This window comes from Anomaloglossus baeobatrachus, unplaced genomic scaffold (genome assembly GCF_048569485.1).
Source record: "Anomaloglossus baeobatrachus isolate aAnoBae1 unplaced genomic scaffold, aAnoBae1.hap1 Scaffold_86, whole genome shotgun sequence".
Taxonomy (NCBI): Eukaryota; Metazoa; Chordata; class Amphibia; order Anura; family Aromobatidae; genus Anomaloglossus; species Anomaloglossus baeobatrachus.
Window position 1 is genome coordinate 687,919 of NW_027445250.1, and position 12,600 is coordinate 700,518.

Here is a 12,600-nt window from a genome sequence, read left to right on the forward strand (position 1 = left end):
ATAGTATATACACACACTGCCTCCGTCCTCATGCTGCTGTACACAGTATATAGTATATAGTATATACACACACTGCCTCCGCCCTCATGCTGCTGTACACAGTATATAGTATATAGTATATACACACACTGCCTCCGCCCTCATGCTGCTGTACACAGTATACACAGTATATAGTATATACACACACTGCCTCCGCCCTCATGCTGCTGTACACAGTATACAGTATATAGTATATACACACACTGCCTCCGTCCTCATGCTGCTGTACACAGTATACACAGTATATAGTATATACACACACTGCCTCCGGCCTCATGCTGCTGTACACAGTATATAGTATATAGTATATACACACACTGCCTCCGTCCTCATGCTGCTGTACACAGTATACACAGTATATAGTATATACACACACTGCCTCCGTCCTCATGCTTCTGTACACAGTATACACAGTATATAGTATATACACACACTGCCTCCGCCCTCATGCTGCTGTACACAGTATATACAGTATATAGTATATACACACACTGCCTCCGTCCTCATGCTGCTGTACACAGTATATACAGTATATAGTATATACACACACTGTCTCCGTCCTCATGCTGCTGTACACAGTATATAGTATATAGTATATACACACACTGTCTCCGTCCTCATGCTGCTGTACACAGTATATAGTATATAGTATATACACACACTGCCTCCGTCCTCATGCTGCTGTACACAGTATACAGTATATAGTATATACACACACTGCCTCCGGCCTCATGCTGCTGTACACAGTATATACAGTATATAGTATATACACACACTGCCTCCGCCCTCATGCTGCTGTACACAGTATATACAGTATATAGTATATACACACACTGCCCCCGCCCTCATGCTGCTGTACACAGTATACACAGTATATAGTATATACACACACTGCCTCCGCCCTCATGCTGCTGTACACAGTATATACAGTATATAGTATATACACACACTGCCTCCGCCCTCATGCTGCTGTACACAGTATACAGTATATAGTATATACACACACTGCCTCCGGCCTCATGCTGCTGTACACAGTATATACAGTATATAGTATATACACACACTGCCTCCGGCCTCATGCTGCTGTACACAGTATATACAGTATATAGTATATACACACACTGCCTCCGTCCTCATGCTGCTGTACACAGTATACACAGTATATAGTATATACACACACTGCCTCCGTCCTCATGCTGCTGTACACAGTATATACAGTATATAGTATATACACACACTGCCTCCGGCCTCATGCTGCTGTACACAGTATATAGTATATAGTATATACACACACTGCCTCCGTCCTCATGCTGCTGTACACAGTATATAGTATATAGTATATACACACACTGCCTCCGTCCTCATGCTGCTGTACACAGTATATAGTATATAGTATATACACACACTGCCTCCGGCCTCATGCTGCTGTACACAGTATATACAGTATATAGTATATACACACACTGCCTCCGGCCTCATGCTGCTGTACACAGTATACAGTATATAGTATATACACACACTGCCTCCGGCCTCATGCTGCTGTACACAGTATACAGTATATAGTATATACACACACTGCCTCCGCCCTCATGCTGCTGTACACAGTATACACAGTATATAGTATATACACACACTGCCTCCGTCCTCATGCTGCTGTACACAGTATACACAGTATATAGTATATACACACACTGCCTCCGTCCTCATGCTGCTGTACACAGTATACACAGTATATAGTATATACACACACTGCCTCCGCCCTCATGCTCCTGTACACAGTATATACAGTATATAGTATATACACACACTGCCTCCGTCCTCATGCTGCTGTACACAGTATATAGTATATAGTATATACACACACTGCCTCCGGCCTCATGCTGCTGTACACAGTATATACAGTATATAGTATATACACACACTGCCTCCGGCCTCATGCTGCTGTACACAGTATACAGTATATAGTATATACACACACTGCCTCCGGCCTCATGCTGCTGTACACAGTATACAGTATATAGTATATACACACACTGCCTCCGCCCTCATGCTGCTGTACACAGTATACACAGTATATAGTATATACACACACTGCCTCCGCCCTCATGCTGCTGTACACAGTATACACAGTATATAGTATATACACACACTGCCTCCGCCCTCATGCTGCTGTACACAGTATATAGTATATAGTATATACACACACTGCCTCCGCACTCATGCTGCTGTGCACAGTATATAGTATATACACACACTGCCTCCGTCCTCATGCTGCTGTACACAGTATATAGTATATAGTATATACACACACTGCCTCCGCCCTCATGCTGCTGTACACAGTATATACAGTATATAGTATATACACACACTGCCTCCGGCCTCATGCTGCTGTACACAGTATATAGTATATAGTATATACACACACTGCCTCCGTCCTCATGCTGCTGTACACAGTATACACAGTATATAGTATATACACACACTGCCTCCGTCCTCATGCTGCTGTACACAGTATATACAGTATATAGTATATACACACACTGCCCCCGCCCTCATGCTGCTGTACACAGTATACACAGTATATAGTATATACACACACTGCCCCCGCCCTCATGCTGCTGTACACAGTATATACAGTATATAGTATATACACACACTGCCTCCGTCCTCATGCTGCTGTACACAGTATACACAGTATATAGTATATACACACACTGCCTCCGCCCTCATGCTGCTGTACACAGTATACACAGTATATAGTATATACACACACTGCCTCCGGCCTCATGCTGCTGTACACAGTATACACAGTATATAGTATATACACACACTGCCTCCGCCCTCATGCTGCTGTACACAGTGTACACAGTATATAGTATATACACACACTGCCTCCGTCCTCATGCTGCTGTACACAGTATACACAGTATATAGTATATACACACACTGCCTCCGCCCTCATGCTGCTGTACACAGTATACACAGTATATAGTATATACACACACTGCCCCCGTCCTCATGCTGCTGTACACAGTATACACAGTATATAGTATATACACACACTGCCTCCGGCCTCATGCTGCTGTACACAGTATACACAGTATATAGTATATACACACACTGCCTCCGTCCTCATGCTGCTGTACACAGTATACACAGTATATAGTATATACACACACTGCCTCCGCCCTCATGCTGCTGTACACAGTATACACAGTATATAGTATATACACACACTGCCCCCGTCCTCATGCTGCTGTACACAGTATATAGTATATAGTATATACACACACTGCCTCCGCCCTCATGCTGCTGTACACAGTATATAGTATATAGTATATACACACACTGCCTCCGTCCTCATGCTGCTGTACACAGTACACACAGTATATAGTATATACACACACTGCCTCCGCCCTCATGCTGCTGTACACAGTATACACAGTATATAGTATATACACACACTGCCTCCGCCCTCATGCTGCTGTACACAGTATATAGTATATAGTATATACACACACTGCCTCCGTCCTCATGCTGCTGTACACAGTACACACAGTATATAGTATATACACACACTGCCTCCGTCCTCATGCTGCTGTACACAGTACACACAGTATATAGTATATACACACACTGCCTCCGCCCTCATGCTGCTGTACACAGTATACACAGTATATAGTATATACACACACTGCCTCCGCCCTCATGCTGCTGTACACAGTACACACAGTATATAGTATATACACACACTGCCTCCGCCCTCATGCTGCTGTACACAGTATACACAGTATATAGTATATACACACACTGCCCCCGTCCTCATGCTGCTGTACACAGTATATAGTATATAGTATATACACACACTGCCTCCGCCCTCATGCTGCTGTACACAGTACACAGTATATAGTATATACACACACTGCCTCCGCCCTCATGCTGCTGTACACATGACTGATGGACTAGTGAATTGCGCTCCTGGTAATCTAATAAATAAGACACCACACACTGCGTGACATGGATTAAAATTTTGGCCACAGCAGCCCTTTATTTTAATAAGAAAAAACATCAATAAGAAAAAACAAGATTATCGGCCCAGAGATGTGGTTGTTATAAATCCCAGCCCCATATCCCCCTCCGCCGTGTACACCTAGCTCAAGGGGGAATCTGGGTATACCCCTTGATCATTTTCCTTGTGTCCGCTGAGCTCCTCCCCAGGGACCCATCTATTCCACTGTCCACTGAGCTCCTCCCCAGGGACCCATATTCCACTGTCCGCTGAGCTCTGGCCCAGGGACCCCATTAAAAACATAATTCTCCAACCAACAAAGAGGGGGTTTAAACAACCACATCCCGCCGCCGCCAAATGCTGCTGTAACATACAATATTAAAATGTTAATACAATATTAATATGTTGATATGACATTGTCAATTTGGATACATTACTGATAACAATTGATACAATACGATACAATACTAATAATGTTGATAAAATACCGATGATGTTGAATACCAATAACATTGTTAGAATATTGACAGTGTTGCAAAGTCCTGATATTGATACATTTCCCTTTATTATAGGGAGGGTGGGTGGGACAACTGCTTGTTCAGTCTTTAAGTCCAGGACAAAGGAATGACACCTTAACATGGGACCTATTTCTTATATGGCCCCTGCCCCCATCTCTCCTCCTGCTCGCCCACCACCACATTCCTTAGGTAAAAACCCCCATCCCTTACTCCTTAACCCTTTCCTGGATCTATCACTGCCTCAGTCATGTACGTTACGTCTATCTGCCTTCACTCTGCTTGACTGATGGACTAGTGAATTGCGCTCCTGGTAATCTAATAAATAAGACACCACACACTGCGTGACATGGATTAAAATTTTGGCCACAGCAGCCCTTTATTTTAATAAGAAAAAACATCAATAAGAAAAAACAAGATTATCGGCCCAGAGATGTGGTTGTTATAAATCCCAGCCCCATATCCCCCTCCGCCGTGTACACCTAGCTCAAGGGGGAATCTGGGTATACCCCTTGATCATTTTCCTTGTGTCCGCTGAGCTCCTCCCCAGGGACCCATCTATTCCACTGTCCACTGAGCTCCTCCCCAGGGACCCATAGTCCACTGTCCGCTGAGCTCTGGCCCAGGGACCCCATTAAAAACATAATTCTCCAACCAACAAAGAGGGGGTTTAAACAACCACATCCCGCCAAGACTCGCTCTTGTGACACCTTACAAGAGTGAGTTCCTCCACAACTTAATGGCTCGTTCTACTCCTTCTTGTATTCCCAACATCCATATATCAATGCCAATGTCATTAAGATGTACCTTATCATCTCTCCAAAAATGTTCCTTTGTATTTTCCAGCATCTGGTGACGTATGGCCACCCCTCCGTTTTCCAACACAAATTTTGTTATTTTTTTATTAACCTTTATCCTTGTATTATTGATGCGAGCCACTGATCGCGCTGTTCTCCACATTTGTCTAGCTACTATATCCGACCAGACCACCACTGTTTCTGGGTAAGACCTCCATAAATTCAACATATCAAGCTTTATGTTCCTAACTAAATGTCTTGATGTTCTTATTGCTAAATCATTACCACCTAAATGGATAAGTAAGACGTCCGGGGGGCGGTAGAACTCCACATGATACTGGATTTCTTTTAACAGCTGATGCCACTGCATTCCCCTCTTTCCTATCCATGTCACCCGTGCCAAGGAACTGGGCAACCCCAACTGTTTACCATTAGGCCTGACTGCTGCACGTAAGGCCCCCCAAAAAACAAATGAATGTCCCATGATCCAAACCAGGCATTGCTGTTCAGCTAAAACAAAAAACAAAAACACAATTATCACACAATTATCTAAATGAAGACACAACTACTATAAGATTGCCACAATGTACACATATATATACATGTACGCCATTTATAATAAATGTAATCGAATGTAACTCTTAAATCTGCTCGATTCCCATCTCCCGATTTTTTTAACTATGTCAGGCTCTAAGCCCCATCTAGCAGCTTCTGTGGCTGCTCCTATCCTAAATGAGTGTGAAGTGAATGCATTTGGAGACTCTCCCAATATTGTCAGGCATTTTTTAAGAACTGCTGTGAATTGAAATTGTGACAATGACTTACAATCCTCATGAATTAGTAATGAACCTTGGATATTTGGCCTTCTTGAGACATAGTTTCTAACACAGATGACCGGGCAGGCCCTGGACCCGCTTAAAGGAAACAATGTGATCCATTTTCCTCTACCCTGTTGATCAGTTTTTGACTTTGCCAGAAAACATTCTAATCTGTCTGTGTACTGATGCACGTCCTCGTCTTGTAGACCCCCACTTCTGGTGGAGCTACTCGCCACCAACTCGCTGATTCTAAAAGCGCCAAAAAAGGCCAGTGTGAATGCACAACTAAAGAGAAACACTTCAAACGGACTGCTCCAGACTCGGCCTCGTACACTCAGTATCTGCTGCAATAACTGGAAAGAAATCGGACGCCGTTTATCTCTGGTCTTCTTACAACTTTTCCTGTAACCCTTTAGGGCCCTGCTTAACTAAAAAATGCTTTGTGTAATCAGTGAAGTCGTGCAACTTAAACCAAAAAGCTAATCCAGACATTTTACTATCAATACTGGACAATGAAGTACCCATCCACAAAGGCCCTGCTAATGTAAAATAACAACAAGGAAACATTGTCATGTACACTGGCATCATGTGCCACTAGAGCACACAAGTCTTCCCATTCCCTCCATGCTGACTGGTACCTCTGCCATGTGCTTACACCCACAGACCGTTCTATCAGAGCGTATGCAGTGTCACTGGCAGTGACCACAGAAAATCCGGACACTTCTTGCCTTGTACCTCTGCCATCGGGGCTAACGAACGGAATCTGTCCCACTGAAAACGAGACAGAGCATCAGCCACAGAATTGCACACACCGGGGACATGCACAGCTGTAATCTGACAATTTGACTTTAAACAGCGCAGCACTAGATGACGCAGCAACGTAACAACAGGCAGGGAAGAAGCTGATTGTTTGTTGATGACTTCTACAACTCCCAAGTTATCACAATGAAATCTCACTTTTCGGTTTCGGGAAAATATTGCACCAAATTTCACAAGCAACCACTATGGGGAACAATTCAAGGAGTACTAAGTTTCGTGTTAACCCATTGTTTCTCCAACTCTCTGGCCACCTATCTGCACACCACTGTCCCGAACAATATGCACCAAAACCAGTTTGACCCCGCTGCATCAGTGTGGATGTCTAGATCAAAATTTGAAACCGGTGGTCTGATCCACAATGACCTCCCATTAAACTCTATTAAGAACTGTTCCCATACCGCCAGATCGTCCTTTAATGTTCTAGCCAGCCGCACAAAGTGATGTGGAAAGGTTATGCCTGAGGTAGCTGCAGCTAGGCGCCTACAAAAAACTCTACCCATTGGAATAATGCGACACGCAAAGTTCATTTTCCCTAACAGCGATTGTAGATCCTTTAATCTGATCTTACGGTGAGATCTAGCTTCTCTGACTGCCTCCAGCAGATCACTGACCTTGTCATCCGGTAATCTGCACTCCATTGCTTCACTGTCAATCAAAATTCCTAAAAAACTTGATAAGTGTAGACGGGCCTTCTGTTTTATCTGATGCTAACGGTACTCCAAAACACTTAAAAACCGACTGAATCGCTGCCAATAATGAAGCACAAACAAATGACTTTGGTGGACCAATACATAGGAAATCATCTAGATAATGCAGGACAGAACGCACGCCGGCTTCCTTCTTTACTACCCACTACAAAAATGTGCTAAATGATTCAAACAAGGAGCATGAGATGGAGCAGCCCATGGGTAAACACAAGTCTACATAAAACATTCCCTGCCACTGACAACCCAAGAGATGGAAGCTTTCTGGATGGACTGGTAAGAGTCTAAAGGCAGCTTCAATGTCTGTTTTTGCCATTAAAGCTCCTCTGCCGTACTTCTGAACCCATGCAATCGCTGTATCAAATGAAGTATACGAGACTGTGCAAAGTTCCTGATCGATTCCATCATTAACTGAGCTTCCATGAGGGAAGGACAGATGATGGATCAGCCTAAACTTATTGGGTTCCTTCTTTGGGACCACCCCCAATGGAGAGACCCTTAAGTTTTCTATTGGCATTTTGGGGAATGGGCCTGCCATGCGGCCCAGGTCAATTTCTTTGTTTAGTTTTGTGGAGACAATGTGAGAATATGTGTAAGCTGAAGCAAGGTTACGAGAACAGGTTAATGGGCCTGAAGTAGATGGGATCTTAAAACCTTCTGAGAAACCCTCCCCCAGCAATTGTGCTGCTTTTCTATCTGGGTACCTGCTTAGATAGCCCACCATCTCCCCGAGTCTAATTGGGGTTTCCCCCTTTTTGGTTAATCTCTGCTGTTGGGGTTTTATTTCGTGTAAAGCATTTTGATAGGCTATGGTTTCCACTACAGAAGCTGCATTCATGTCTGTACCTGCATGTGTTTCCGAATCTGCACTGGCTATCATTGAACTGCCAGCAGCAACCTTTTCTGTTTGCTGCCGACAATCCGATTGCTGATGATCTGCCGACATAGCCCTGAAAGGGCTGATTAACCCCACGTGGCGCTGTCATGAGGCGCATCCATAAACTAATATCTTTGTGATCCCAACGAATCCCTTGGCGACCAGCCTTTCGTTGGCGAAACTGCTCATCATAGCGCAGCCATGCTAAACCTCCATACGCACGGTGCGCCTCCCCGATAGAATTCATGTAACAAAATAAGGCAGAGCAATGTTCAGGAGTTTTTTGGCCTATTACACTTGCTAATATGGCAAAGGCATGGAACCAATTGCTAAATGTTTGGGGGATGAGACAATACCGTCTTTCTTGTTCCTCTCTTTTCCTCTCATCAAACCTTACTCTATCCAAGTTATATTTTTCTAAGGGCAATAATGAAAATATTTCCACATATTCGTCGGCCCAAATCTTCTCCCTAACCTCCTGTTTCAAATGAATTCCTAGAGGACCCTCAAAACATACATATAATTCTCCTTTTGCTGCATCAGATAATGGAACCCCTTGTGAAATTACTGCGTCCTCCTGTGTGTCTGGATCAGCACACGACTGACTTACCACCCCCGATGTCCGGCGACCATTCCCGCACCATGCAGCAATAGGAGAAGAGGTTATGGGTAAGCTAGACTGACTCAAAGCCTCCTTAACCCCGGACACTAATTGCTGTACTACTGAATTAAGATCCCATCCTACATTGCCGGGACCTGTACCCCCAACTGCGCCCACTGGACTCATTACAGGGGTTGTTACACTAGATATAGGACAAGAAAAAGTGTTCTCACCAATACCTGGCTGCGTCCTAGGTTGACCAGCCGTCCGTGACGTATTAGTTATAGTCTCTACAGCCCCTCCATTATTGAAGTGCTGCGTGCTGCTGCCCTCTAGTGGGCAGTCGTTATCTGTGTCATAGTCATTGTCTGGAATCTCTTCTGAGTCTTGTAGCTGTAGATTTCTTGCTGGACTCATATCCTGAGCCGGCCGAAGAAGTCTTTGTCTGGTTAAAGTACTTTTGCGCAGTTGTCTTTTTGGATTCCTGCCACTCCTCGTGTAATGAGAACCCGGATCCGGAAATGTTGTGTGTCCTAAGCCCATCCCCCCGTGTTGGTTTATTTCCTGGGGTAAGGCCGTATGATGTCCTCTAGAATGATACAAAGTTTGTTGAGGAAGTTCTAAGGATCCATCGTGGGCTGTGGTCACGTCAGTTGTAGCTTGTGTGGCTGCTTCTCTGGCTGGCACCTCAGTAGAGCTGGACTTTCTCCTTGCACTTCTTGGTGTCTCTCTGGTTAGATGGTCGGGCTCTTTTCTCTGTCCCTTGTTATTCTTGTACTGTAGTTTCCTCCTGGTTTGTAAGCAGGATCAGAGGCCGTGCTGCGCTTTGCTCTTTTCCTAGAGGTAACGGAAGGACTTATGATCCTATTGTGAGTCCTATTGGCCATTTCAGAAGTTAGTCTCTCAGGAGGTCTTGATCTTCTTAGAGTTTGATGTTCAGAAAGTTCAGAAGGGACAGATGCTGTATCCCGGGCATTCTTCAGCAATTCGTCTAGCTGGGCCTGAATCCATTCGGGCCTACATGTCAAAGCCGCGGCCTGAACGCTCTTCAGCAAGGCATCCATACTGCTTGTTCAGTCTTTAAGTCCAGGACAAAGGAATGACACCTTAACATGGGACCTATTTCTTATATGGCCCCTGCCCCCATCTCTCCTCCTGCTCGCTCGCCCACCACCACATTCCTTAGGTAAAACCCCCATCCCTTACTCCTTAACCCTTTCCTGGATCTATCACTGCCTCAGTCATGTACGTTACGTCTATCTGCCTTCACTCTGCTGTACACACAGTATATAGTATATACACACACTGCCTCCGCCCTCATGCTGCTGTACACAGTATACACAGTATATAGTATATACACACACTGCCTCCGCCCTCATGCTGCTGTACACAGTATACACAGTATATAGTATATACACACACTGCCTCCGGCCTCATGCTGCTGTACACAGTACACACAGTATATAGTATATACACACACTGCCTCCGCCCTCATGCTGCTGTACACAGTATACACAGTATATAGTATATACACACACTGCCCCCGCCCTCATGCTGCTGTACACAGTATATACAGTATATAGTATATACACACACTGCCTCCGTCCTCATGCTGCTGTACACAGTATACACAGTATATAGTATATACACACACTGCCTCCGCCCTCATGCTGCTGTACACAGTATACACAGTATATAGTATATACACACACTGCCTCCGCCCTCATGCTGCTGTACACAGTATACACAGTATATAGTATATACACACACTGCCTCCGCCCTCATGCTGCTGTACACAGTATACAGTATATAGTATATACACACACTGCCTCCGTCCTCATGCTGCTGTACACAGTATATAGTATATAGTATATACACACTGCCTCCGCCCTCATGCTGCTGTACACAGTATATAGTATATAGTATATACACACACTGCCTCCGTCCTCATGCTGCTGTACACAGTATACACAGTATATAGTATATACACACACTGCCTCCGCCCTCATGCTGCTGTACACAGTATACAGTATATAGTATATACACACACTGCCTCCGTCCTCATGCTGCTGTACACAGTATACACAGTATATAGTATATACACACACTGCCTCCGTCCTCATGCTGCTGTACACAGTATACACAGTATATAGTATATACACACACTGCCTCCGTCCTCATGCTGCTGTACACAGTATACACAGTATATAGTATATACACACACTGCCTCCGCCCTCATGCTGCTGTACACAGTATATAGTATATAGTATATACACACACTGCCTCCGCCCTCATGCTGCTGTACACAGTATATAGTATATAGTATATACACACACTGCCTCCGCCCTCATGCTGCTGTACACAGTATATAGTATATAGTATATACACACACTGCCTCCGCCCTCATGCTGCTGTACACAGTATATAGTATATAGTATATACACACACTGCCTCCGCCCTCATGCTGCTGTACACAGTATATAGTATATAGTATATACACACACTGCCTCCGCCCTCATGCTGCTGTACACAGTATACACAGTATATAGTATATACACACACTGCCCCCGTCCTCATGCTGCTGTACACAGTATATACAGTATATAGTATATACACACACTGCCTCCGCCCTCATGCTGCTGTACACAGTATATAGTATATAGTATATACACACACTGCCTCCGGCCTCATGCTGCTGTACACAGTATACACAGTATATAGTATATACACACACTGCCTCCCTCCTCATGCTGCTGTACACAGTATACACAGTATATAGTATATACACACACTGCCCCCGCCCTCATGCTGCTGTACACAGTATACACAGTATATAGTATATACACACACTGCCTCCGCCCTCATGCTGCTGTACACAGTATACACAGTATATAGTATATACACACACTGCCTCCCTCCTCATGCTGCTGTACACAGTATACACAGTATATAGTATATACACACACTGCCCCCGCCCTCATGCTGCTGTACACAGTATATACAGTATATAGTATATACACACACTGCCTCCGCCCTCATGCTGCTGTACACAGTATACACAGTATATAGTATATACACACACTGCCTCCGTCCTCATGCTGCTGTACACAGTATACACAGTATATAGTATATACACACACTGCCTCCGGCCTCATGCTGCTGTACACAGTATACAGTATATAGTATATACACACACTGCCTCCGCCCTCATGCTGCTGTACACAGTATACACAGTATATAGTATATACACACACTGCCTCCGGCCTCATGCTGCTGTACACAGTATACACAGTATATAGTATATACACACACTGCCTCCACCCTCATGCTGCTGTACACAGTATACAGTATATAGTATATACACACACTGCCTCCGCCCTCATGCTGCTGTACACAGTATACACAGTATATAGTATATACA

General features: G+C 44.3%; 1 protein-coding gene across 1 annotated transcript in view; it reads right to left on the reverse strand.

The window, feature by feature from the left end:
• The window catches only part of PRSS54 (serine protease 54), a 151,558-nt gene that overhangs the window by 138,380 nt on the left and 578 nt on the right, over positions 1-12,600 (reverse strand). The window lies entirely within an intron of this gene.